General features: G+C 47.4%; 1 protein-coding gene across 1 annotated transcript in view; it reads left to right on the plus strand.

Moving 5' to 3' along the window:
- The window catches only part of TDRD10 (tudor domain containing 10), a 696763-nt gene that overhangs the window by 78166 nt on the left and 593106 nt on the right, over positions 1 to 25491 (plus strand). The gene's annotated exons all lie outside the window — the stretch shown is intronic.

Below are 25491 nucleotides of genomic sequence, written 5' to 3' on the forward strand. Positions count from 1 at the left end.
TTGTAACTTTACTAACAGAGTGACCGTATTTGTAGACGTCATGATCCGTCTTGGTGACTGGGGCTTAGGGGACTTCACTCTTACAATGTGTTGTGCCTTGGTCAGAAATGTATATCATTTAAAGACCTATTTTATGTGGGAATATAACAATTTCTTAGCTATGGAAAAGGAACGGTTCTATTCAAAGAATGTCACGGAGGCCTGTACGCTTTATTCATCGGCTGCCTATACAACGTAACAAATAAACGACATTTCTTAGGAATAAAAGGAAATTACCTAATCAAACAGTCCACCACTCATAGGTTATATCTGGGCAGAAGACTAATCCTTCCTCCTCTTCTTCACCTGAAGGAAGAAGTGTCCACAACGAGTTCTCTCACGTTCTGCACCTGTAAAGTAAGCAAACAGTTCCTCTAGTTCTTGTTCCTATAACAAACTAATAGAGCTTCTATCAATCTCTTCACACCCATAACAGTTAAGTCTTATATCTATATACATTAAGCCTGAAGACTGAAATAAAGTTGTCAGCGCAGAGTGGTTAAACCAACGTTGTTTACTTAAGTATGTCACACACTTCAGCCACCACACTTGCTTCTGCTTACCAGCAGAGCTTCTCTCCAAATGGTCGTTCTGGCTCCATGGAAACCCAAAACATGTTCTTTATGTTCTATGATGTTGTCACATTCTATTGTTGCCAGAGCAAACTACACAGACACATACAGAAACCAATGAGTTGCTCATGAGGATACTACACACCTCTTAACACAATAATCCAATCAAAGTGATAAATATATATGTACACCCATGAAATATAAACTTGCGTTATGAACTTTAATAGGTGATGTAATTAGTTCTTTTATTAACGTTCCTTTTATGTATTGTATGATTCTAAGAATGCTAATGTGCCCGAGCTGCTGGCTCGATCGGCATTCAGCCGTTGATCCAGCAGCTGGAGGCAGCTGTATCTGTTGTGGGTCCTCACTCAAGAAATAAACGTTGGATCTTCTTTTATCTTCGAGTTCAAGTTGTGGTCTTTGTTTCCCCACTCTACACCACATTAGTCCCAAATTCACATTTAGAAACTAAGACTCGTAGATTGGCGATATATTCCTCGAGGTAAAAACTAAGACCACCCAATGCTCTAATTTTTATGGTAGCTTGGTTGAGTAGTTAGGCCAATCTTGGAGAAGTGCTAAGCATTTGTACTCACTGAAAGAAAGTACCCTCATTTTGGCATGCTTACCCCCACTTTTTCCTGCTGTCAGTGTGTTTTGACTGTGTTCACTGGGATTCTGCTAACCTGGACCACAGTGGCTGTGCTATCTCCCCCTTAAATTTGGTTGCTTAGGACTTTGCACACCCCACAATTGGCAAACTGGTGCCCTCATATAAGTCCCTAGTATATGGGTACTTAGGTAGTCAGGGCATTGGGGCACCAGGGGTTCCCCATAGGCTGCACCATATATTGTGCCACCCAAGGGAGCCCATGCAAAATATGTCTGCAGGTCTGCCATTGCAGCCTGCCTGAAAAGGTGCGTGCACCCTGCTTGAAAAGGTGCGTGCACCCTTTCACTACAGGTCCCTGCAAGTCACCCCTATGTGAGGCCCTCCTAGTGCAGAGGGCAGGGTGCAGGTACCCATGTGTGAGTGCACCCTTGAATGAGCAGAGGTGCCCCTATGAACATTTTAACCGTGTACTGGACACTGGTCACTATCTTTGTCCAGCTACATAATGGTTAATCCGAACCTGGGCATGTTTGGTGTCGAACATGTCGGAATAATAACCCAAAACTGTTGCCAGTATTGGTTGTATGATTCCATGCACTCTGGGGGCTCCTTAGAGGACCCCCAGGATTGCCCCTACTAGTCTTTTAGGATTTTCAGGGCAGCCCACGTGGCTGCCACTCTTCAGACAGGTTTCTGCTCTCCTGCTGCTTGACCAGCTCAGGCAGAGAATGGCAGAACAAAGGTTTTCCCATGGTAGAGGAAGGTAACACTTGGGGTAGGCTCCCCAAGCCACCAGTATGCTTTGAAGGGCACATTTGGTGCCCTCCTTACATAAACCGGTTTGCACCAGCCCAGAGACCCCGGTCCCTGTTATGGCGTGAAACTGGACAATGGAAAGGGGAGTGACCACTCCCCTGTCCATCACCACCCCAGGGGTGGTGCCAGGGCTCCTCCAGGTGGCCACTCAATTCTGCCATCTTGAATCCAGGGTGGGCAGAGGCCTCTGGGAGCATCTGAGTGGCCAGGTCAGGCAGATGATGTCACAGCCCCCCTCCGGATAGGTGGTCACCCTGCTAGGTGACCATTCCCACTTCCTGGGCTATTTAGGGTGTCCCTCTTGGGTGGGTCCTCAGATTCGACATGCAGGATTGTAGTAGGACTCCCCTGTATCGTTTACTTCATCTTCTCGCCACAGGGACTGCATCTGGACCCTCCAGGAACCGACAATCTGCAACTACAGCAAAGACTTCACTCTGCAGCATTGTTTCTCCGGCTCCTTCCAGCAACTGCAACATTTCCCCGGCTGTGCATCCTCTGAGCGCGGCGAGTCTTCCGCCTGCGTAAGAAGGAATCTTCCTTGGAGTGAAGGAGTCACTCCTCTGCATCCGTAGGCAACAACTGCAGCGTCTGCTGTTTGCGTGAATTCTGTCAGGACCGGAGACTCAGATTATGCTTCTCTTTCTATGCTTTATTTTTAACAGCAGCCAATCAAAATAACCACAGCAAAAAAACTACATTTCCCAAACTCCCATCAACACTTGATGACCATAGAGGAGGACTCCTATAAAGCGCTGCCTCACACAGTTCAACTTTCGCTTTCATTGTGTTAAAGTTGTCTGTATGCGCATAGCATATTTATCTGTGTTGATTTATTGTTACTGGGAGCGGTTTTCCCTCCCGGGGGTGACAGATGGGCTTGCACCCCTCTTTTCAGTGGATTGGGAGCAGGGGAGTGAGGATGCGCGGCTTGCCGTGCAGTCCTCTTTCACCTTCAGGCTCTTTTTCAATTTCTATTTTTAGCGCTCACGTTGCTGAGCGTCGTTATTCCATGGGAGGAGTCGCGTGTTCCCGGCTCCTTCTGAGCTCATTGAGTTCTATATTTAGCACGCTCGTGACTTGGAGTGTTTTTTCACTGCACACGACGAGGCACGTGTTTTTTTCGTCTCTTTAGCTTGATTGATTTTCTCCCCGTATTACACCCCAGTGCCTGTACACTGGGGTTGCAAAAGATTTATATTCAGGCTGGGCCTGTTTTTTTCTCAAATTGCTTCTAGGGCAACTCCTGCCACACCTTAATTGTATTTCAAAACATATATTGTTTTCTGCCCTTCATATATATTTTTCTCCATGTTTACTGCTCCCCTGGAGCCACTATCTGCTGTATTACAGCATGACTGGTTATGAAGACCAGACTGGTGATGAATACTATTTAGATTACTTTGCTGGTTCCTTTTGAACAGGATTTAGTTTATGTCTTGGACGCTGGAGTGCGTCATACAGTTAACCAAGCCTTGGCGCAGGCTATCAAACCAATTAAGCATCACCTTATTGGTTTTGCGGTTCAGTCTATAATTGAACCCTCCCTATCTGGTGGTCCCCAATCCATCAAACAGATTCATAACCCGCACTCTGCGGACTTTGAAAACCTTTTCAGGGCAATGGCCAAGGAGCATGATTATAATGCGTCAGCTCAAAAGGTTAAGGCCGCTAGTGACCTAGCTTCCTCCTCTTCTGATCATTCATCTGAGCAGGGGGGTGATCCTCCCCGTAAACGCAAAAAGAAGTGTCATCATCAAGAAGATCACATTCCTACTCCTAAGATCTTGACTTTTGAACCGGAGGACATTGTCCATCCCCGTTCTTCGCTGTGGTTGCCACCTCCTGAGGTGGCAGATTATGTGGAATCCCACATCAGGCATGGTTTTGACAAGGAGGTTCGCCCAGAGTGCGGTCTGAATGCCCTAGGCCAGATTTCCCTTCCAAGGTGGCAGAGACCCCGGAATTGGACCCTACCCTGGTCACTTTCGTGAAAAAAATCCTCTAAGGATCCGAAGAAGGGCATAGATCGTGCCTGGCGAGGGTGTCAGGACAAACTCTTGGACGTTTCTGGCCCACTGAGAAAGATTTTGGAATTGGCCTTTCAAGCCAAGGAATCAGGAGAAGCCATTAACCCGGATGTTTTAGCGGGTTGGGCTCAGAGAGCCCTTTGCTTTCTGGGAAATGCAAATTGCGCCATCTCTTCGGAGCGTCGTCGTTCCATCCTGATTAAGTTAAATCCCAAGCTGGCAGACTTTGCTTCCTCAGAGTCAGGTCCTATAGCACAGGGCTTACTTTCTGGTTCTCCTTTCCTCAAGGAGCTTTCGAAATTTGTTGTTACTTATGTAAGCTTGGACAAGGCCCATGGTTCTATTAGGCGGGTGCTGCGTCCACTTTTTTGAGGGGCCGGACGCTTCAGAGGGCGTGCCTTCGGCCGCTTCAACCAGCAAGGTCCTCAACGTGGATATTACCACCAAGGAAGAGGTGGCTTTCGAGTATGACGCCTCCTCTTCAACCTTCTATCCTTGCCGCCCGAGAGCTGGTCGCTCCAGGTTCTGCAAAGGGAGATCCAAGGGCAACCAATCTTTCTCCCAGGAGTCAGGATCCACAGGTGAGCTTGATTGTGAGTTCAGATGTAATGTGGAGGGGGCAGGACGAAGAGCTTTCTGCAAGCATGGTATCAAATTACTTGCGATGCTTGGGTCCTGGAGACCGTGCAGGGTTTCAAACTAGAGTTTTACGAGTCCCCGTTCCAACATTTTCTTCCCCATCCAATGTATTTTTCCCTTCAAGAGCGCAGTTTCATTTCCGCAAAGGTTTCAGCGCTGTTAGCAAAAGGCGCTATTGTCAAGGTATCAAAACACCCTTCCCGTTTTCTCAGTCCCGTGTTTCTGGTGGACAAAAAAGGGGGTGGTTCACGTATTGTTCTGAACCTAAAATAATTTAACAGTTTCTTAGTTTACCGACATTTCAAGATGGAGGGTATTCACTTACTGAGAGACATCCTCCAGGAGAGAGACTGGATGGTTCGTTTAGACCTAAAGGATGCTTATCTGACCAGTCCTATTTTTTCTCCTCACAAGAGATTTCTTAGATTCTTATGGGAAGGCATTTATTACGAGTACAAGGTTCTTCCCTTTGGCCTGTCATCAGCCCCCTGGTGTTTCACGAAGGTGATGCGACCGGTGGTAGAGTCCCTTCGTTCTCGGGGGTGGGGGTGTCCGTCTAATAATCTATCTAGACGACATTTTAATTATGGCTCAAGACCTGGCCCTTCTTCATTCCCATCTGGAGTGGACCGTTTCCCTGCTTCAGAACCTGGGATTCATAATCAATGCCCAGAAATCTATTCTAGTGCCATCTCAACAGTCAGATTTTCTGGGTTTACGGATAGACTCCATCCGGTCTCAGTTGGTCCTTCCCCCTCTGAAGATTCATCAAATCAAGAGGGAATTGAGATCTCGATTGTCCAGACAGACTGTATCATTGAGGGCGATTGCCCGCATGGTGGGCCTGCTCTCTTCCTCTATCTAAGTGATATTTTCAGGCCCTCTCCATTACAGAGCTCTACAGCGGTTGAAGATCTCCCATCTTCAGAAGGGCCTCAGATATGCGGACCAGGTTCTCCTCTTAGAGGAGGCTCGTTTAGAGATGTATTGGTGGTTGGACCACATGGAGGCATGGAACGGCAGAGCTATCTTCAGCTCTTCCCCGGACGTGGTGATAGAGTCCGACGCCAGTCGTTGGGGGCTGGGGAGCCCGTTGCGGTTCAGTCTCCACTGGAGGGCGCTGGTCCAGGATGGAACTGAATCTCCATATCAATTGTTTGGAGCTTCTACCGGGCTCGTTTGCAATCAAGAGTCTCTCCCCTCTCAAGGTGAACTGTTGTATCCTTCTGTGCATGGACAATAGTATTTCAGGAACTTTCTGTCCGGTGGGGCACGTTTTTCGATAGACGTGTTTGCCTCTCGCCTCAACCAGCAGATCAAATGTTTTGTCAGTTGAAGGCCGGATCCGGAAGCATCAGCTACGGATGCATTTCTTCAGGACTGGTCTCAGGAGCGGGGGTATGCTTCCCCCCCTTCTTGATGATCCCCAGGGTCTTGGCGCAGATCAGGCATCAACAGGCGGATCTGGTTCTAGTGACGCCTCTGTAGAGGTCTCGGGCCTGGTTTCCGCTGGCCATGGAGTTGAGTTGCGATCATCTGTTTCTACTCCCTTTCAGAAGGAATCTCCTTCAGGATCCACTGAGCCTTTCTCATCCGCTGGTTCTGTCGGGTCAGTTGTCCCTTGTAGCATTGCGTCTTTCAGGGAAAGATGGAGTATCCCAGGACTTTTGCAAGAATCTTCCGCTTTCATTGCGGGATCCTGGTCCTCCAGTACGCACAAGAGATACGCTTCTGCTTGGAAACGATGGAGTACTTGGTGCAGTGCCCGGAGCGCAGATCCTTCTTCAGCAGATTGCAGTTTGGTCCTAAACTTTTTATCCACTCTAGCTGCGTCAGGTCTAGCATATCGATCAATTAATAACTATCGGTCTGCTATATCGGCTGGCCACTTACCAATTGAGGGCAAACTAATTGGGGAACTTCCCATTGTTTGTAAGCTTTTGAGGGGTATCAGATTGGCTAATCCCCCTCATCCCCGTTATTCTACTTTGTGGGATGTAAACATTGTTCTTCGTTTTTTTAAAAATTTTGGCCTTCCAATAGGTTTCTTTCTAGAAAGCAGCTTTCTGCCAAACTTACAATGTTATTGTGCTTAATCTCCTGTAAAAGAGTCTCGGATGTTACAGCTCTGGACTTAACAGGGAGGGTTTTTTCTCCAGAAGGAACGACTTTTTCTATTTCACGCAGAACTAAACGTAATTTGAAATCTGTTTCCTATCCCAGTTTTGTGGCCAATCCCAAACTGTGTGTGGTGCAATGTCTCAGAGTTTATGAGGTGAGTACAGAAGAGTTTCGCTCTGATATGGGGGGTCAATTACTCCTTTCCTTGGTTAAACCGTATCACCCTGTTTCATTAGCCACTCTGGCTAGATGGATGTGATGGTTATTGAATAAAGCAGGCATTGATATCTCTAAATTTGGTGCTCATTCCTCCAGAGGTGCTATGGCCTCTAAGTATTTTGCTTTGAGTTCTTGTCTAGAAGATATTTTAAGAGCGGCAGATTAGCCTTCCCCATCTACCTTTAAAGCATTTTACCGTAAGACTATAGTTGATATTGCTCTATAAACTAAAGGTAGGGACTGGGAGATTACTGGTCCAGTGCACAGTCTCCCAAATTGAACCTGTAATATCGAAATAGGTGCACTGTTCCACAAGAGAGAGGGAAAACAAGAAAACTGATCAAATTAGAAAATGGCGAATCTATACTGAGTATTCTTAGGAGGGCCCTCAAGCACCCACTAGGGTGACAGGTATCATCATCGGGCTTACTCTTCGCCAGACTGGTGCTACAATGCCTGGCGGGCCTCCCAGCATTCTGGGTGGCACTCAACCATTGTTAATTCGCTAGCAACGAGGGTCTGGGAAAGAGACTGAGTAAGGAAAGGAGAGTATAGAATGAAGAAGAAGACTCTTAAAATTAGCTCTGAACCTGAGTCATTGTTTTAATGCGATAGAAATTGGGTTCAGGCCAAGATTAAAAACAAAAATATAAGAGTGTTACTGGAGACAATGTACCGTTACACTCTATGCTCAGGGAAGGTAGTTCACCTAATCCTGCATGGTCAACATGTTTCGCGTCTATGGTTGGTCACAAAGTGATCCAGTGACGCTTCTTCAGGACCCACAAAAAAAGCCTTTGATTATTAAACTACTTCTCCTATGTGTCAGTAATGAATCGAGTGCACAAAAAGTCACTTACAGTGTGGAAGACAGAATATGTCTAAGTCAGTTGGTCAGTACAGTCGCCTTGCATATAATCAAAAAGACACGGTACAATTAGTGCCAGTGGTCAACACAGAAAAAGACACAATTAAAAACAATTATAGTGACAACCACCCTTAATCAGTGTGTAATAAATACAGATATAAAGGTTTTGCGATGCTTACCATCCCATATTAGAGATTGGGCTCCCTAGGTCTGCGCTAGCATCAACCAAGGAGAACGAACTAGATAAAGATAATAATGGTATGTAATAATGTAAAACCGCATAGTAATACATAGTGCCGAACAAGTCTGAGTAAACCTATCTGACTTATATTGTAGAGTTTGCTGTTAGACACACTTGTGCGCAGAGATGTATGTGTTCACATTTCTAGTGTCTGTTAAAAAGCCGTTTACATGGAAAGAGAAAGTATTCTAATGCACTAGATGGCAATGTCTCTAACCTAGAAGATGTTACTGCTATTGACTGAACAGTCATCTTAAGAATAGGTTGCCCTGTCAGTATATAAGGGTCATATTGCCAGAAAACATACATAGCAAACACACACATATTTTATCTTGGCCACTTAATGACCTGTTTATATAAGTAGTGTATGCTAAAAATGTCCCAGGAGGGCCTCATGCATATTGCCACACGTCCGTTCTTGCATCTGAATAAGGAAACGTAGTGTCTAACAAAGTGTAACAGGATCTAAATGATTCATGGTGGTCGCCCGGTAAAAATAAAACAAATTTAAAGGCACCATGCAAGTAATGAAGCAAATAGCGTGAGAGATAAATGTTCCCTTTATGATCGGAAAACACAACAAATATCGCCGTGGTCCCTTGCTTACTTCATTTGGTCCTCGGTTCGTCAGAACCTCAAATGGTTACCCGAAGTCAGGGCAAAACCCCTCCTCCACCGAGAGCTTAGTGGTTAATCTTTCCAACAGAAATCTTTCTATTGACGAATTTTCAGCCCTGAACAAAGGCTTGGGCTTCGTCCCTACTCCTTCTGAAGATCCTTTCCGTCTTAATTGTGAACTTGCGCAATTTTTTAGGAAAATACGCCTTCACTTCACTGAAAGGGGGATTTGTCAGCTAAACAGGTAAGCATCTATCAGGTGAGGGCTCTGATGTCACCTGCTGACACTGGCCACTCAGATGCTCCTGGAGTTCCCTGCCAACTTGGAATACCAGATGGCAAAACACAGGGACCCTCTGGAGGAGCTCTGAGCACCACCCATGTGGTGATGGCAGGGGAGTGGTCACTTTCCTTTCCTTTGTCCATTTTCACACCCGAGCAGGGACTGGGGGTCCCTGAACAGGTGTAGACTGGATTATGAAAGGAGGGCACCAGATGTGCCCTTCAAAGCATTTCCAGTGGCTTGGGGATGCTACTCCTCCCAAGACTGTAACACCTATTTCTAAAGGGAGAGGGTGTAACACCCCTCTCCCAAAGGAAATCCTTGGTTCTGCCTTCCTGGGCTTGAGCTGCTCAAACAACAGGAGGGCAGAAATTTGTCTGGGAGGTGGCAGCAGCTGGAGCTGACTGAAAAACCTCGGATGACTGGAATGGCAGTAGTGTGGGTCCTCTAAGGAGCCCCCAGAGTGCATGGAATCATACAACCAATGCTTGCAAAAGCTTTGGGGTATGATTCCAACATGTTTGATACCAATTGTGTAGCTGCTCATAGGTAGTGACCTATGTCCAGTACACACATAAAATGGCGTCCCACACTCATGAAGTCCGGGAAAAGGGTCCTGGAGGTTGTGGGGGGCACCTCTGCTAGTGCAGGGGTGCCCTCAGACACAGGTACTCTGCACCCTGCCTTCAGGGCTGGAGGGACTGCTATAGGGGTGACTTATAGGTGACCTGGTGCATGCACCTTTTCACGCAGACTGCAACGGCAGTCCCGCAGAAGCCTTTGCATGGGCTCCCTATAGGTGGCAAAAGATATGCTGCAGCCCATAGGAATCCCCTGGAGTCCCAATGCCTTGGGTACCTAGGTACCATATACTAGGGACTTGAAAGGGGGCACCAATATACCAATTGTGGTTGGAATACTGGGTTACCAGTATGCCATAGCCGTAATTTAAGGGAGAGAGCATAACTACTGGGGAAAGAGGCTACTTTCCTACAGTGGATCATGCTACAGGTATCTTGAAGCAGTTCCCCTTAGGGCTACTACTGCAGTAGTCAAAGCCCTCATTGGTATCTTTACTAGGGCAGGGATTCCAAAGGAGGTGGGTCTGACAGAGGCACCAACTTCATGCCAGCTTGTTTACAACTCATGTGGAATGAGTGTAGAGTGACCTACAAGTTCACAATACCATACCATCCACAAACCAATGGACTTGTTGAAAGGTTCAACAAAACGTTGAAGGGTATGATCATAGGACTCCCTGGAAAAACTCAGGAGATGGGATGTCCTTTTGCTATGCTTTCTTTTTGCCTATAGAGATGTGTCTCGGAATGGAGTAGGGGTTTCCCCCTTTGAACTATGTTTGGCCATCCTGTCAGGGTACTACTTGGAATTGTGAAGGAAAGTTGGGAGAGACATGTCCATGAACCTAAGCAAGATGTGGTGGACTATGTACCAGACCTCTGCTATAGGACAGCAGAGTACATGGAAAAAGCATCCAAAAGCTTTCAGGCCAACCAACAGTTCCAGAAGCAGTGATATGACCAAACGGCTGCACTGGTGGAGTTTAAACCAGGGCAGAAGGTGTGGCTCCCAGGGCACTCCAGGACAGGTGGGATGGCCCATAACCTATCCTAGAAAAAAAAAGTGAGGCCACCAGCTTGGTAGACCTGGGCACCAGCAGGACACCCAAGAGGGTGATCTATGTGAACCACCTCAAGCTTTTCTGTGACAGGGCTGGTGTAACCATGCTGATGGTTACTGATGAGGATCAGGATCAGGAAGCTGAGAGTGAACCTCTCCCTGAGCTCCTCTGTCACAACACAAAAGATGGGTCAGTTGATGGAGTTGTCTACTCAGACACCCTCCCTGCCCAATAGCAGGCTGACTGCAGGTAAGTCTGCAGCAATGTGCAGAAATCTTCTCCCTAAACCCTGGACAGACACACTGGTATACCCATGATGTGAACACCAGAGACAGCTTGCCTGTCAAATCCAAGATCTGTCAGCAGTCTGACCAAGTTAAGGAGATCATCAAAGTTGGAGTCAACAAGGTGCTGGATTTAGGGGTCATTGAACCCTCTGACGGCCCATGGGCTATCCCTGTGGTCTTAATCCCCAAGCCTCATCCCCAGAGTTGAAAGAAATAAGGTTTTGTGGGGACTACAAAGGTCACAACTCTGTCACCAAGACAGATGCTTACCCCATACCCAGGACTGATGAGCTGATAGACGAGTTAGGTGAAGCAAAGTTCCTCAGTACCTTTGACTTAACTGCAGGGTACTGGCAAATTTGCATGGCATGTGGAGCAAAAGAAAAGACTACATGCTCCTCACCTGATGGGCACTGTGAATTTACTGTTATGCCCTTTGGTTTAACGACTATCCGTGCCACCTTCCAAAGGTTGGTGAATGAAGTCCTTGCTGGGTTGAAGTCCTTTAGTGCAGCATATCTAGATGATATTGCTGTCTTTAGCTCTTCCTGGCAGGATCACCTGGTCCAACTGGGGAAGGTTTTGCAGGCCCTGTAATCTGAAGGCCTTACTATTAAGGCATCCACATGCCAGATAGGGCAGGCACTATTGTACACTTGGGCCACCTTGTAGCTGGAGGCCAAGTGCAACCTTTACAGTCCAAGATCCTTTTCTGGACTGGGAAGCTCCTACCACCCAATCTCAAGTCAGGGCATTACTTGGCTTGACTGGTTATAACAGGAGGTCTGTGAAGGGGTATGGATCCCCCTCACAAAACTTACCTCTAAAAAGATGCACAAGAAAGTTGACTGGATGATTAGTTGTCAAAAGGCCTTTGACACCTTGATGGAGGCACTGTGCTCAGCACCAGTTCTCAAAGCTCCAGTCTAATCTGAGCAGTTCATTGTGCAGACAGATGCCTCTGAAAAAGGGATTGGAGCAGTCCTGTCCCAAACCAACAATTATGGCCATGACCAGCCTGTAGCTTTAAGTAGCAGGAGAGTACTCACCAGGAAAAAGCATTGGAGTGCCATTGAGAGGGAGGCCTTTGATGTGGTTTGGTCCCTGAAGAAGTTGAGACCATACTAGTTTCATTGTTCAAACTGACGAGAGACCTCTCAGATGGCTTATGCAGATGAAAGGTGGGAACCTTAAACTTTTGAGCTGGTCCATCTCTCTACAGGAAATGGACGTTACAGTAGAACCCCCAGAGGACTGCCTGGTCACCAGAGGACCAAGAACTCCTGAGGACAGCAGCCCTGTCCAAAAAACCCTTCCAAAGAACTCCAGAGCCAGGTTGTATCCGCAAGTCCTGCCCACTCTGCACCTGACGCCCACGGCCCGAGTCCAGGTGGCCCACCAGTCCAGAGAAGGTCCCTAAGGGATTCTGACCTCGAGTCTACCCAGGGTTGGCCCCGCTCCTGGCCAACACAACAATGCCTACAGCCTAAATCCGGAGGACCTCCCTGACCAGATCTGACAAAGATTCCTTACGCCCAAAGGTACCTGCAACCTGTTTCTTTCTGAGTGAGCCCAGTCTCCATAGGATTCCATCAAAAACTCAAACCTAGTTTGACCTCTGCACCTGGCTGGCCCTGTGTTGCTGGAGGTGCACCTTTGGGTTCAACTTGAATGTTGACCTGTGTACATCCTAACACCCGAAGACTGGGATCATAAGTTAAGTACTTACGTGTAAACTGTTAACACTTTTCTCCCCTAGGACTGCATTGGTTCCTATGAGAAATTGCACTAAGCATCTACTTTTGAAATTGAAAAGTGTTAATTGTAAACTGTTTTATCTGCAAAACCTAAACAAAGTACATTTGATATTTTAGCTTGATACAAACCTACAACTGGACTTACCTGCAACAAAGATCATTTTGGTTCTAATAATAAAGTAACAAAGTTCATTTTTGCTATATAAAAACATTAGCCTTGAGTTAGTCATTGATTTTGTGCCTCATTTCTTGACTGTGTGTGTTTGACAAATGCTTTGCACTACCCTCTGATAAGCCTAACTGCTTCTTCTGGCTCTGCAGAGAAGCTCTTCGACTATGGTCCTGGGCAAAGGACCATCGGATTTGCTTGATAGCAAACCATCTGGCCGGAGTTTTGAACGTGCGTGCGGACAGTCTCAGTCGCCACTTCTCGGCAGACCACGAGTGGCGTCTCCATCCAGATCAAGTCCGTTTAATCTTCCAGAAGTGGGGGTTTCCTCGGGTAGATCTGTTCGCCACTCGAGAGAACGCGCATTGTCCGTTGTTCTGCAGCCTTCAGTATCCGATGCAGGAAGCGTTGGGGGACGCGTTTCAAATGACCTGGTGCGGCCAGTTGCTTTACGCGTTTCCTCCCATACCCTTGATTCCTCGAGTATTGAGGAAGATTCGCCAAGACCGGGCTCTAGTAATCTTAATAGCTCCGGATTGGCCAAGGAGGGTGTGGTACTCCGACCTTCTCCAACTCTCAACGTGCCCGCCGCTCCGTCTCCCTTTCAGGGCAGACCTCCTCTCACAGTCGCAGGGGCAGGTTCTACACCCCAACCTCCAGAGTCTGCACCTACATGCCTGGAGATTGAACGGGGCAACCTGAGTTCCTTCTCTCTCCCGCCTGAGGTAGTGGATGTTATATTAGCGGCCAGGCGACACTCCACTAAATCTATCTACGCTAATAGGTGGTCTAAATTTGTTGCGTGGTGTGGAGAGAGGCAGATTGATCCTTTACATGCTCATCTATCGGACGTTTTGTCTTTTGCTCTATCTCTGGCGCAGAAAGGTTGTGCAGTGGCTACCATTAAAGGTTATTTATCGGCCTTGTCAGCCTTCATATGTCTTCCAGACCAACCATCTTTATTTAAATCCCCTATTGTTATCAGATTCTTGAAAGGTCTTCTAAATCAATATCCTCCAAAGCCATTCGTTATGCTGCAATGGGATTTGTCCTTAGTCCTGACTTTCCTTATGGGGTCCCCTTTTGAACCTATGCATTCTTGCCCCTTGAGGTATTTGGTTTTAAAAACAGTCTTCCTGATAGCTATAACATCAGCAAGGAGAGTGAGTGAGTTGCAGGCCTTATCAGTAAAACCCCCTTATACAACTTTTTATGGGGATAAGGTGGTGTTGAGGACCAAGGCTGCTTTCCTCCCGAAGGTTGTTTCACCCTTCCATTTGGCTCAGGCAATTACTTTGTCCACGTTCTATCCTCCGCCTCATCCTTCCAAAGAGGAAGAAAGACTGCACCGTCTGGACCCAAAGAGAGCGTTGAGCTTCTTTATCGATAGAACAAAGGATTTCAGGCTGGAGGATCAGCTGTTTATTGGATACATGGGCAAGAGGAGAGGAAAGGCAGTCCACAAGAGAACACTATCCAGGTGGGTTGTTCTTTGCATTAAAATATGTTACTCTTTGGCAAAGAAGGATCCTCCTGAGGGCATTAGAGCTCATTCCACCAGAGCTAAGTCGGCCACTTCGGCCTTAGCCAGAGGTGTTCCTGTGATCGACATCTGCAAGGCCGCAACTTGTTCGTCCCTTCACACTTTTGCAAAACATTACTGTTTAGATTCTGAGGTTAGAAGGGACGGCCATTTTGCACGGTCAGTGCTGCAGGATTTCTTGGTTTGACCATTTAGGCACCCACCGCCGGGCGTGGTACTGCTTTGGGACTCTATTCATGAGGTGAGGAATCCACAGGTAGTTGTATCCATCAGAAGAACGAGTTACTTACCTTCGGTAACGACTTTTCTGGTGGATACATTAGCTACCTGTGGATTCCTCACGGTCCCACCCGCCTCCCCGTTGCCTTTATGGTCTTGCCAAGTAATCCTTGAGTGCGCTCCTCTTGGTCTTTGAGGGTGCAATAGATGTATATATAATATATTTATATATATATATATATGTATATGTGTATATATCTTTATGTATATACTTGGTGTGTGTATATATTTAAACCGCTTAGGTGCGGAGGTGGTAATGAGGGAATCCGAGGAGGAGGGAGTGGGAGCACCAATAATGATTGTTGGACTGGGCGCAGGAGGTGCTAAAGACTGTGACGAATGGTATGTGACAAGGTGTTTTTTGAGTGTCTTGAAAGTACGTGCTGATTGAGGGAAGAAGCGCAGGTAAGGTGGCCTCTACTGTTGCACGTATCTCACACACACCATCGATTTTGTGACTGTCTACGTAGGCTAGTGTTTTAGAGCAACAGTTTAGCCAATAGCAGAGATGGCATCTTGATGGATGACTGCTGCCTGCACTCGGGTTATAGAGGACCGCTCTGACATAGGATCAGAGACTGAGACATCAGATACTGTGGATTCCCCAAAGTTTTCTTACCCAGAATACCCTGCAAAGCTGAAATGTTGAGAAAAAACTCTATTTTTCTCGCATTTCTGTCACACAAACTACAGGAATATGCTGGGATCCACAACATTCCTACCACCCAGTGACTCCTCACCTGTCCTGATAAAAACACTACCCCACTTGAGTGCCTACACCTAGTGCCTGTGTCAGGAATGGATCACCCCAGGGTCAACAGCTGCCTCACGTAAGGACCAACATTGACCGTTGTGTGATCTATTCCTGTCGCAGGCACCAGGCCTAACCACACAAGTGAGGTATCATATTTATCGGGAGACTTGGGGGAACGCTGGGTGGAAGGAAATTTGTGGCTCCCCTCAGATTCCAGAACTTTCTGTCACCGAAATGTGTGGAAAACGTGGTATTTTAGCCACATTTTGAGGTTTGCAAAGGATTCTGGGTAACAGAACCTGGTCCGAGCCCCACGAGTCACCCCTCCTTGGATTGCCCTAGGTCTCTAGTTTTCAGAAATGCACAGGTTTGGTAGGTTTCCCTAGGTGCCAGCTGAGCTAGAGGCCAAAATCTACAGGTAGGCACTTCTCAAAAAACACCTCTGTTTTCTTCCAAAAATTTTGATGTGTCCACGTTGCGCTTTGGGGCGTTTCCTGTCGCGGGCGCTAGGCCTACCCACACAAGTGAGGTATCATTTTTATCGGGAGACTTGGGGGAACACAGAATAGCAAAACAAGTGTTATTGCCCCTTATCTTTCTCTACATTTTTTCCTTCCAAATATTAGAGAGTGTGTAAAAAAGACGTCTATTTGAGAAATGCCCTGCAATTCACATGCTAGTATGGGCACCTCGGAATTCAGCGATGTGCAAATAACCACTGCTCCTCAAAACCTTATCTTGATCCCATTTTGGAAATGCAAAGGTTTTCTTGATACCTCTTTTTCACTCTTCATATTTCAGCAAATGAATTGCTGTATACCCAGTATAGAATGAAAACCAACTGCAGGGTGCAGCTTATTTATTGGCTCTGGGTACCTAGGGTTCTTGATGAACCTACAAGCCCTTTATATCCCCGCAACCAGAAGAGTCCAGCAGACAAAACGGTATATTGCTTTCAGAAATCTGACATCGCAGGAAAAAGTTACAGAGTAAAACATAAAGAAAAATGGCTGTTGTTTTCAGCTCAATTTCAATATTTTTTTATTTCAGCTGTTATTTTCTGTAGGAAAACCTTGTAGGATCTACACAAATGACCCCTTGCTGAATTCAGAATTTTGTCTAGTTTTCAGAAATGTTTAGCATTCCGGGATCCAGCATTGGTTTCACACCCATTCCTGTCACTAACTGGAAGGAGGCTGAAAGCACCAAATATAGTAGAAATGGGGTATGTCCCAGTAAAATGCCAAATTTGTGTTGAAAAATTCGGTTTTCTGATTCAAGTCTGCCCGTTCCTGAAAGGTGGGAAGATAGTGATTTCAGCACCAGAAACCCTTGGTTGATGGCATTTTCAGGGAAAAAACCACAAGCCTTCTTCGGCAGCCCTTTTTTCCAATTTTTTTGGAAAAAACAAAATTTTCACTGTATTTTGGCTATTTTCTTGGTCTCCTCCAGGGTAAACCACAAACTCTGGGTACCATTAGAATCCCTAGGATGTTGGAAAAGAAGGACGCAAATTTGGCGTGGTTAGCTTATGTGGACAAAAAGTTATGAAGCCCTAAGCGCGAACTACCCCAAATAGCCAAAAAAGGGCTCAGCACTGGGGGGGAAAAGGCCCAGCAGCTAAGGGGTTAAGAGAGAGAGTTTTATATATATATATATATATATATATATGTACATAAAAAGATTTACAGTTATGTCATACAATGTGGTGTATTTTTACAATATAATGGATGTTGCCTTGCTCTTTCATTGCATTGCCTGGTTGTTCTCATGCACGTAAAAAATGATTGGTACTGACGTCTGCACGTCGTCGAGGACCTCTTATTGCCTGTATGACGTCAGACGGCGTCGCGTGCGAGACAGTGACGTCCTTGTCGACGTGCAGAGACTAGTAAGAAGATTTCCGTCGAATGCTGGCGCCATGGGAGTATTCATGAGGTGAGGAATCCACAGGTAGCTAATGTATCCACCAGAAAAGTCGTTACCGAAGGTAAGTAACTCGTTCTTATGGGTGTTCTCGTCACTTAGCAAACTTTACAGCTGTTATATTCAATGGTGTGCCCATCACTAAGTATCAAATTGAGGTTTTTTTCTTTTGTGTTTACACACTTTAAAGTTGTTAATTTCAATGGTGTGCCCATCACCGAGCAGTCCTCCTAATGTTACTCAGAATGTATATATCAAACACCCGTAAATGCCTTCAAATTGGTCAATAGAGTGGTGTGCCAATCACCAAGGACATATTGTGTTGTTTAACAGATGTTTCCTTCACCAAAGAACGTATAATTGATGTGCAGTTTATCGCGGGTGAGTTATTTTCCAGCTGTGTACGGTTTATTGAGTTGAAAAGGTGTGCCCACCACCCAGCTCTTGTGGCTCGCGTAAGTACTGTTGGCCCAAAGGATTAAATAGCGGGAATGATTTAAAATTACGCACAAGAAATATCAGTTCTTTAGATCTGGTGCGTTTTAAATAGTCTGACTTAGTTAGCTGTGCATCAGAGTTATCTGTGCTTCGCGACTCCCCATTATGCTGTTCTCTGCTCGATCAGGAAAGTGTCTATGATGAGCATAACATCACACTGAAAACTGTATAACTGGGGTCACTCACGAAAACGAGTTAACATGAATTGAAGCCAACAATCTATAGCTGAAGAAATTGTTCTTCACAGCAAATTGTGAGTTTAGGTGAAATGACAGATGATAGGTTGTCAGCGCCAATGAAATGAAGTTGTCAGCGTAGAGTGGGTAATCCAATGTTGTTTATTTAAGTATAAGTCAAACACCTCAGCCACCACACTTGCTTCTGCTTTTCAGCAGCTCTCCTCTCCAAATGCTCGTTCTGGCTCAGTGGAAGCCTAGAACATGTTCTTTATGTGAAGTGAAGCTGTTGCATTCTATTGTTGCCAGAGCAAGCTACACAAACACATACAGAAACCAATGGGTTGCTTATGAGGATACTACAAAGACATATTACATTACTATTGTGTGAACACTGTTTTACTTACTCCTGTCATCGAATCTTCATGTGTGGTAGATTATTAAATCTTGAAATGATAGGAGCGTGGCCAAGAGGCTGATCATGGTGGAGGTGCTCTAAGTGAGCTCTGCCGGGCTGCGCCGTAATCCTGTTTAAACTATTGGTTTCCCGGGGCTGATTGCCCGGGTAGAGCACTTGGAGGCAGTGCAACTGAGGAGCTGTGGGGCTAGACTCCAGATCAGACGGCAGTTCGATCCTGGAGCGAATTCCCAGAGAGGTGAACTGGGAGGGTGTGGTGAGGCCTGGCGCCCTGTGCCAGAGACTGCGAGGGAGGTGCCAGTCGGCTGCTCAGTCATGAACGTGTTGCAGGCTCAGCTTTATCTGCCCCATCGGCGCTCCCACTGCTGTATTCGAGGACTCTCTGTGTCCCTCGGGCTGAGAGGACGTGTCACACCGGGCGGGGGGCCTGTTTGGAGCGCTGCTTTGGCTAGTGCGCACAGCTGCTGGTGTGGTGTGACAACGGAGAATATTGATGATCGACGATTGGCCCCATGAGACACAGGAGGCCGGCAGAATGGACCCTGCAGAGATGGAGGCAGACTGCTCTGGAGGGCTTAAGAACTTGGACCGTAGCAGGCTGGAGGGATACCAGTCTGTCATTGTGGGGCCTGTGCGTGAAGTCTCAGAGTCCCCCCTCATGTCCACAGTGCAATACTCTAGAAGCCGAGGCTAGAACTATGGAATCTGTGAAAGGGCCTACAAGGTGAGCTCTGCGAGAAGACTATGGAGTGGCACTGTGGCGGGCATCCTGCGCTGGGATGCCCTAGGCCACTAAAGTGAGGCCCTTGAAGGTGCGGGGAGGGCTGCATAAATCCTTTGTCCTCCAAGTGTTGGGCTGGCGACAAGTGAGGGGACTTCTATGAGGGATGCTGTGGAGCAGCCCAACTACCTGATATGCCTACTGTCAGGGTGTGAGGTGAGGGGACCCCCTGATGCCCGAGGACCCTGCGAGAGAGACAGGTAGTGTGCCAGTCTAGGCAGTGTTTTGGGAAACCTGTTTTAAACTGGGACTCCCTGTTGGTTTATAACACGCAGTGCTGACTGAAAGAGGTGCATAATACAGTGATCTTACATGCCCTGCCTGTTGCGTACTGGCTGCGCTGGTCCAAGAGGGTACCAGGGCCAGAGACAAACCCTCAGCTGCAACGTCATAGAGCAAAATTGACAAGTTTTCCAAACAGGCCTCACAACTCGACAAGGCTCGTGCGATGGTAGGGTTGGCCCCCAAGAGGGAAATCCGTAGAAAATTGTAATCCTGCAGGTGATTAAAGACCTCAAGGACACTCTGGAAGAGAAAATGGGGGAACTCAAAGTTGATTTAGCCTTATTCCGCCTAGATGTTTGCAAAAGCACACACAGAGTCACAGGGGTTGAAACTAGGGTTTCTGAAACAGAGGATACTGTCAAATCACATGATACCCGTCTTGGAACCCTACAACAACAAGTCAGCCAACGGGAGGCTCCTTTTGGAGGATGTGGAGGGTAGATCTTTCTGCAATAACCTTCACATTGTGGGCATCCCCATGGGGCTGGAAAGGACCTCACCTACATCCTTTGTCACTACCTGGCTCAGAACCAGGGTACCCAAGGCCGACCTATCAAATTAATTTTTGGTGGAACAGTCCTACTGCTCCTTGAAGGCTAGGCAGCCGGTGGTGGCTCCACCTTGCCCCTTTATTGACCAGGTCCTTATCTTCATGGATCAAGAGGCAATCATCCGGGCAGGGAGTGGCTCCCTGACTTGCCACTCCACCCCTGTGATGATCTTCCCTGACTACATTCAAAAGGTCCAACAACAACAATGCTCTTTCCAGGAGGTCAAACAGACACTTAGGGCCATGGGCATAAAGTGCATGCTGCTTTTTCAGGCAAGGTTGTTTTTTTTCAGGTCAAAACTCTGTTTTCGATACACCAGAAGCAGCATGGGACTGGATTGAGGAGCGCCCCAATTTTCGAGGCAGAGGTGTCTTTTGCCCAGGAGGCAAGAAGGAAGGAGGATGGAGCGGGGAGCGGGGAGCAGGAGGCCCCCTGGATGGCCGGCACATGGCTACCAAGAAACACCGGTGCCGAAGAGACAGGAGGGCCCAATCTCTGAGACCTGTGGAGGGCCTGGTGAGACATGATGCATCCACGGCCACAGAGAGCACACCATTACTGGATCTGCCTACTATACCCACTGCTAATTCTCCGAACATACATAAGCGTTGAAGACTGTACCCCATGGCGCTGCTACATATGCACACATGGCACAAGCAAACTTGTAGGTGCTCTTTTTAACACTAACCCTGTTACTTGCATCATCTTCTACTCTTGGAAGTTTTTCTTTTCTATACTATAGATATAGGGTTTAGTCTCAAGTTAGAGGGAAGGAGGTTAGCCTACAGGGAACTGGGATGCTCAGTGTATTTAGGTTGGCTTTACCCAAAGGCACACAACTGGTACTTCTAGTTTGTGAAGTATGTGGAAGGATCCGCTGGGGGTAAGTACAGTTATGTTCTTGAATTCAAACCCACATTATGCTCTATACACCACGAGGATGGCCTAGGTGGGCATCGTTCCCTCACTCCTACCACTACTCCTACACCCCAAAGTTCCCTACATCACTCCACATAGGGGAACATATTAACACAGGACTCACACAGACAATGTTGCTCCTCTCTTGGAATGTGAATTCTGGATAAACTCAAACGAGACACTGTCCTTAAGTCAGGTCATCATCATGGCACAGATAGCCTTCTACTTCAGGAGACACATCTCATGGGCAATAAGTGTCCTTTCTTGGCCCCAAGGGGCTACTCTCAGAATTACCTTGCTGGTATTCTTTGAATACTGTGGCGGTTGCCTTTCTGGTACACGGTTGGGTCCCCGTGAGTGTGTCAGGGACATGGCACAATGAGTGGGGTAGGTATATAGCATTCTCTGGTATGCTGGGGGGGCGGGGCGTGGGTCTCTGTTGTCCATTATTTGTGTCTGTGCCACACCCCTGACTGCAACATTCTTGACTGCTTTGGGCACGCTCCTCCCGGAGCTCCCTGAGCAGCAGTGGTTGTTGGGGGGGAGGACTTCACTGGGGTCTGCGACCCGGGGTGAATCGCTCTGGCACCTCACTGCGGGGCGGTCCCACCCTACTCTTGAGTTCCTTCTTAATATTATTGCGATTAACGTCTGGAGGGCACACCACCCTCGGGAGAGGGGATACACTTTCTTGGCAGAGGCCCACCACTTCTTTTTATAACTCCTCAACTTGAGGGCCACCGGGTGCGATGTGTGGACCTGCTGATGGGAGTCCCTTCCGACCATTCTCCCCTGCAGATGGAGATGCAGTGGGGTCCCCCACGCTTGGCAATTGGGTAGCAACTCAGAGGGTGGTATTTAAGAAGGTAGGAGTTCAGGGAGGCATGCACACAGATGAGTCAGAGGTTTTCTGATGAGAACCTTGGCTCCGTTGACTCCCCTAGAGTCTTATGGGAGGCTCAGAAGGCCACCATGCGGGGGAAATCATCTGTTACTGCAAGAGCCAGTGGACCAGACTCCGCCAAAGGGTCAACAACCTCGAGACATGGGCAAAATTATATATTGACTCGCAACAGGAGGAGTTCCATTCAAGACTCCCTTAGTGCGCAACTTTTTCTTAAACAAAAACTTGCCCAAGAAGCCAGAGCGGCATGGATGGCTACTCAAAGCCATATATATCAATGGGGTGATAAAATTAGCAAAACTCTACATTGGCTCTGCACACCCCATCAACCCGGATCCCCGGTGGCATTCCTTGAGCGGGACAACGACATCTGTGTCACAGACAGTGGGGAGATTGCGACTGAGTTTGTGACATATTGTGGTAAACTTTATGAGGCCAAGCTGGGAGGCAACCCCCCCCCCACCACCACCGAAGATTTGGTGCAGCTAGTGACCGACGTGCCAATACATCATCTGTCATCCAAGATGCAAAACAATCTATAGGCAGAGTTAACCAGTGAGGATCTGGGGGCGGCTCTAGGCCTGCTCCACCCAGATAAAGTGTCTGAGCCCAGTGAGTTCCCGGCTGAATTCTGGGGCCTGATCTGGTTCATCTCTGACCCCTTGATGCTGAACTTGTTCAATGAGGCCTTCGACCAAGAGAACTGCCATGAGACTTACGGGCACCAGAGAAAATCGTCATACCGAAACACGGTTTTCCGGGTACCAAATGGGAGGACTACCGACCGATCTCTTTGCTGAATACAGAAGTGAAGGTGTGGGCCAAGCTGTTAGCTGACAGGCTGGTGAAGGTGATCATTACTTTATCCACCCGATCAACTCTGCTTTATGCTCCATAGAGCTACTATACAAGAAATACGGAGGGCTAATATCGCCCTGGAGCTGAGCACGGAAACTGCCAGGCCACCAGGCACTCTTGATGGTCAACTTCCAAAAAGCAGTCGACATGATTAGCTGGGACTATTTCTTTGCCCTACTCCATTGCTACGGGTTCGGCCCACGCTTTACTTGCTGTGTCTGCCTACTATATACCCACCTAAGGGCATGGGTCCAGATTGGAGGGACTGTCTCTACCTGGTATAAAGTTAGGCGAGGAACCCGCCAGGGCTACCCTTTATCCCTACTCTTATTTGTGCTAGTTATTGAACCATTGATGGCCTGGGTGCAGGTGGACGCGTTGTTCCAGGGCTTTCAGTGGTCCGAGGGAGTAGCTGACCAGTTATTCTTGTATGCAGATGATGTCCTGATGTTCTGGACAATCCGGAGGAGACGGGGCCACAAGCTAATGCAGACATTCAGGACTTAATCCGGCCTGTGGTTTAGCAGGTCCAAGTTGACTATCTACCCAATACACTTCTGCCCCAGCTCGGTGACGTGGGCTCCTGGGTTATAGATACTCCTGAATGGTTTTAAATACCTGTGATTCTTCATCACAATGGACAGGACCAGTGTATAGGAACGTAATCTGGACCTTGTTGTCCAAAAGCTTGCTAAAGATGTGAAATTCTGGCCCTCCTTGCCACTCTACCTGCAGGGCCGTTCTGCCATCTTTAAGATGGTGGCCCTCCCAAAACTAGTGGCTCAGCTCCAGAATTTCCCTTTCCCGATTGGCCAGTCCTTCTTCACGAACGTTAATACCTTGTTGCAGTCTTGCTCTGGGGTGGAGGAGCCCCCGGGGGTCTCCCTGGGTAAGTGTTGCCAACCCATGTACACCTTGGGTCTTGCCACCCCGGACATGCTCCTGTATTATCAGGCCGCTCACTCCATTGTCTTGAATGACTGGTGGTCATGCTTCAGAGGATGGGTCATGAGGCACACTAAACTGCCTCATCTGTTATATGGGGGGGTGTATCTCCAGCAGGCTGCCCTAGGCCACTAGAGCAATGTTGAAGGCGGGGACAGGCTCACTCTGGACTATGGGATGGGCCTCCAGGCTTACACTGGAGACCTGCCGTGGAAGGGGACTCTGCTGTCCCAGGTGGCAGACCTGGGAGGGTTTTTGGCCTGGGATATCATTGGAATATCAACATTAGGAGATGTCCTACAAGAAAGGCTCCTGAAATCCTTTGCATACCTCCATCGCTTCCAATTTTTACACTGACTATCTGCAGCATGCTCTCTAGCCTTATTTCCCCCTAATGGGAAGGTTCGCGAGTATTTCCCTCTGGAGGCCAGGCTGCTCCTCACTAACATAAAAGAGCATAAACTGTCAGATGGACATATACCGTATGCTTGTTCTAAATGCTCTGGCTTGGATGGTCGAGGTGCAGGAGGCATGGGAGGCAAACTAAGGGCCTTTGGAAGTCAGGGATTAGTTAGGAGCCCTAGCTGCCCTGCGCGAGACAGCAATCGCCTCACAATTTCGAGTGGCACAGTTCAAATTGCTGCACAGAATATACCACAAACGAACACGACTCCACAAAATGGGCCTGATCCCCTTGGGCCTCTGCCTATGATGTGATAATCTAAAGGGTTACTTGCTCCATACCTTTTGGCAGTGTCCCACCCTCACTGTCTATTAGTACTATATCCTAGATGCACTGGGGGAGGTGTTGGGGTGGCCAGTCCCAAGGCCCCCAGACTGATACTACTTTATGTCACAGAGGGCATTAAGGGCATTTGATATCACAAAGCTTTGTTGTAGTTGGGGTTAGCATTAGACAAAAGAGATATTGCCCAGGCCTGGAAATCCACATCGGCCCCATCCACCAATAAGTGGGCTAAATGTATGGATTACTTTATGGCCCTGGAGCAACTGATCTTTCAAGCATGCGGTTACCCAAAAAAGCATGTGAAAATCTGCAGGGGTGGGCTGATTTTAGAGGCATTACTCTGGAGTACTCCCTGCCCCGCCATGGACTCTACATGGACATCCACATGCACACCGGGGGTGAGGTGACTGATAGTACTATTATTATGTTGTATGGGCCTCTGGCCAGCAGGGGGGAACAGGTACTTGATCCAGCATTGAACGAAAGTATTGTGAAGAGTGATACCCATGGTGGCATTAGATGTACTACTTTACTATGTATGAACATGTATCTCATGTGGTATGTTTGGTTTGTTTTCCAAATAAAACAACGTTTTACAAAAAAAAAATCTTGAAATGATGTTACGGTGGGTTAATCCTCACCTTCATATCCTTATTATAATCAAAACATTTCTTCTCACTAGCTAAGAAATCGAACGTTCTATTTCAAAGATTATGGATGTTTAAAGATTGCTAACCGCTACTGAAGTCACACCCCGGATTAGTTGAAATTTGAATCTAACCACCAGTCTGCAGCACTCATGTCTTCTATTATGCCTTAGTACAACTGACCACACGAAGCTTGGGGGCATTCAGAAACACCGGATAAGAAAAAGGCCTAGTATTAATCTTGGTCCTTCTGGCCAGCATAAAAGTCACATCCTTTGGAGTAAAAAGTCTGTCAGTGATGTCTGTTGCTCTCCTGTCTGAAACCTGCTTACATGAAATGAGA

This window comes from Pleurodeles waltl, chromosome 12, assembly GCF_031143425.1.
Source record: "Pleurodeles waltl isolate 20211129_DDA chromosome 12, aPleWal1.hap1.20221129, whole genome shotgun sequence".
Classification (NCBI taxonomy): Eukaryota; Metazoa; Chordata; class Amphibia; order Caudata; family Salamandridae; genus Pleurodeles; species Pleurodeles waltl.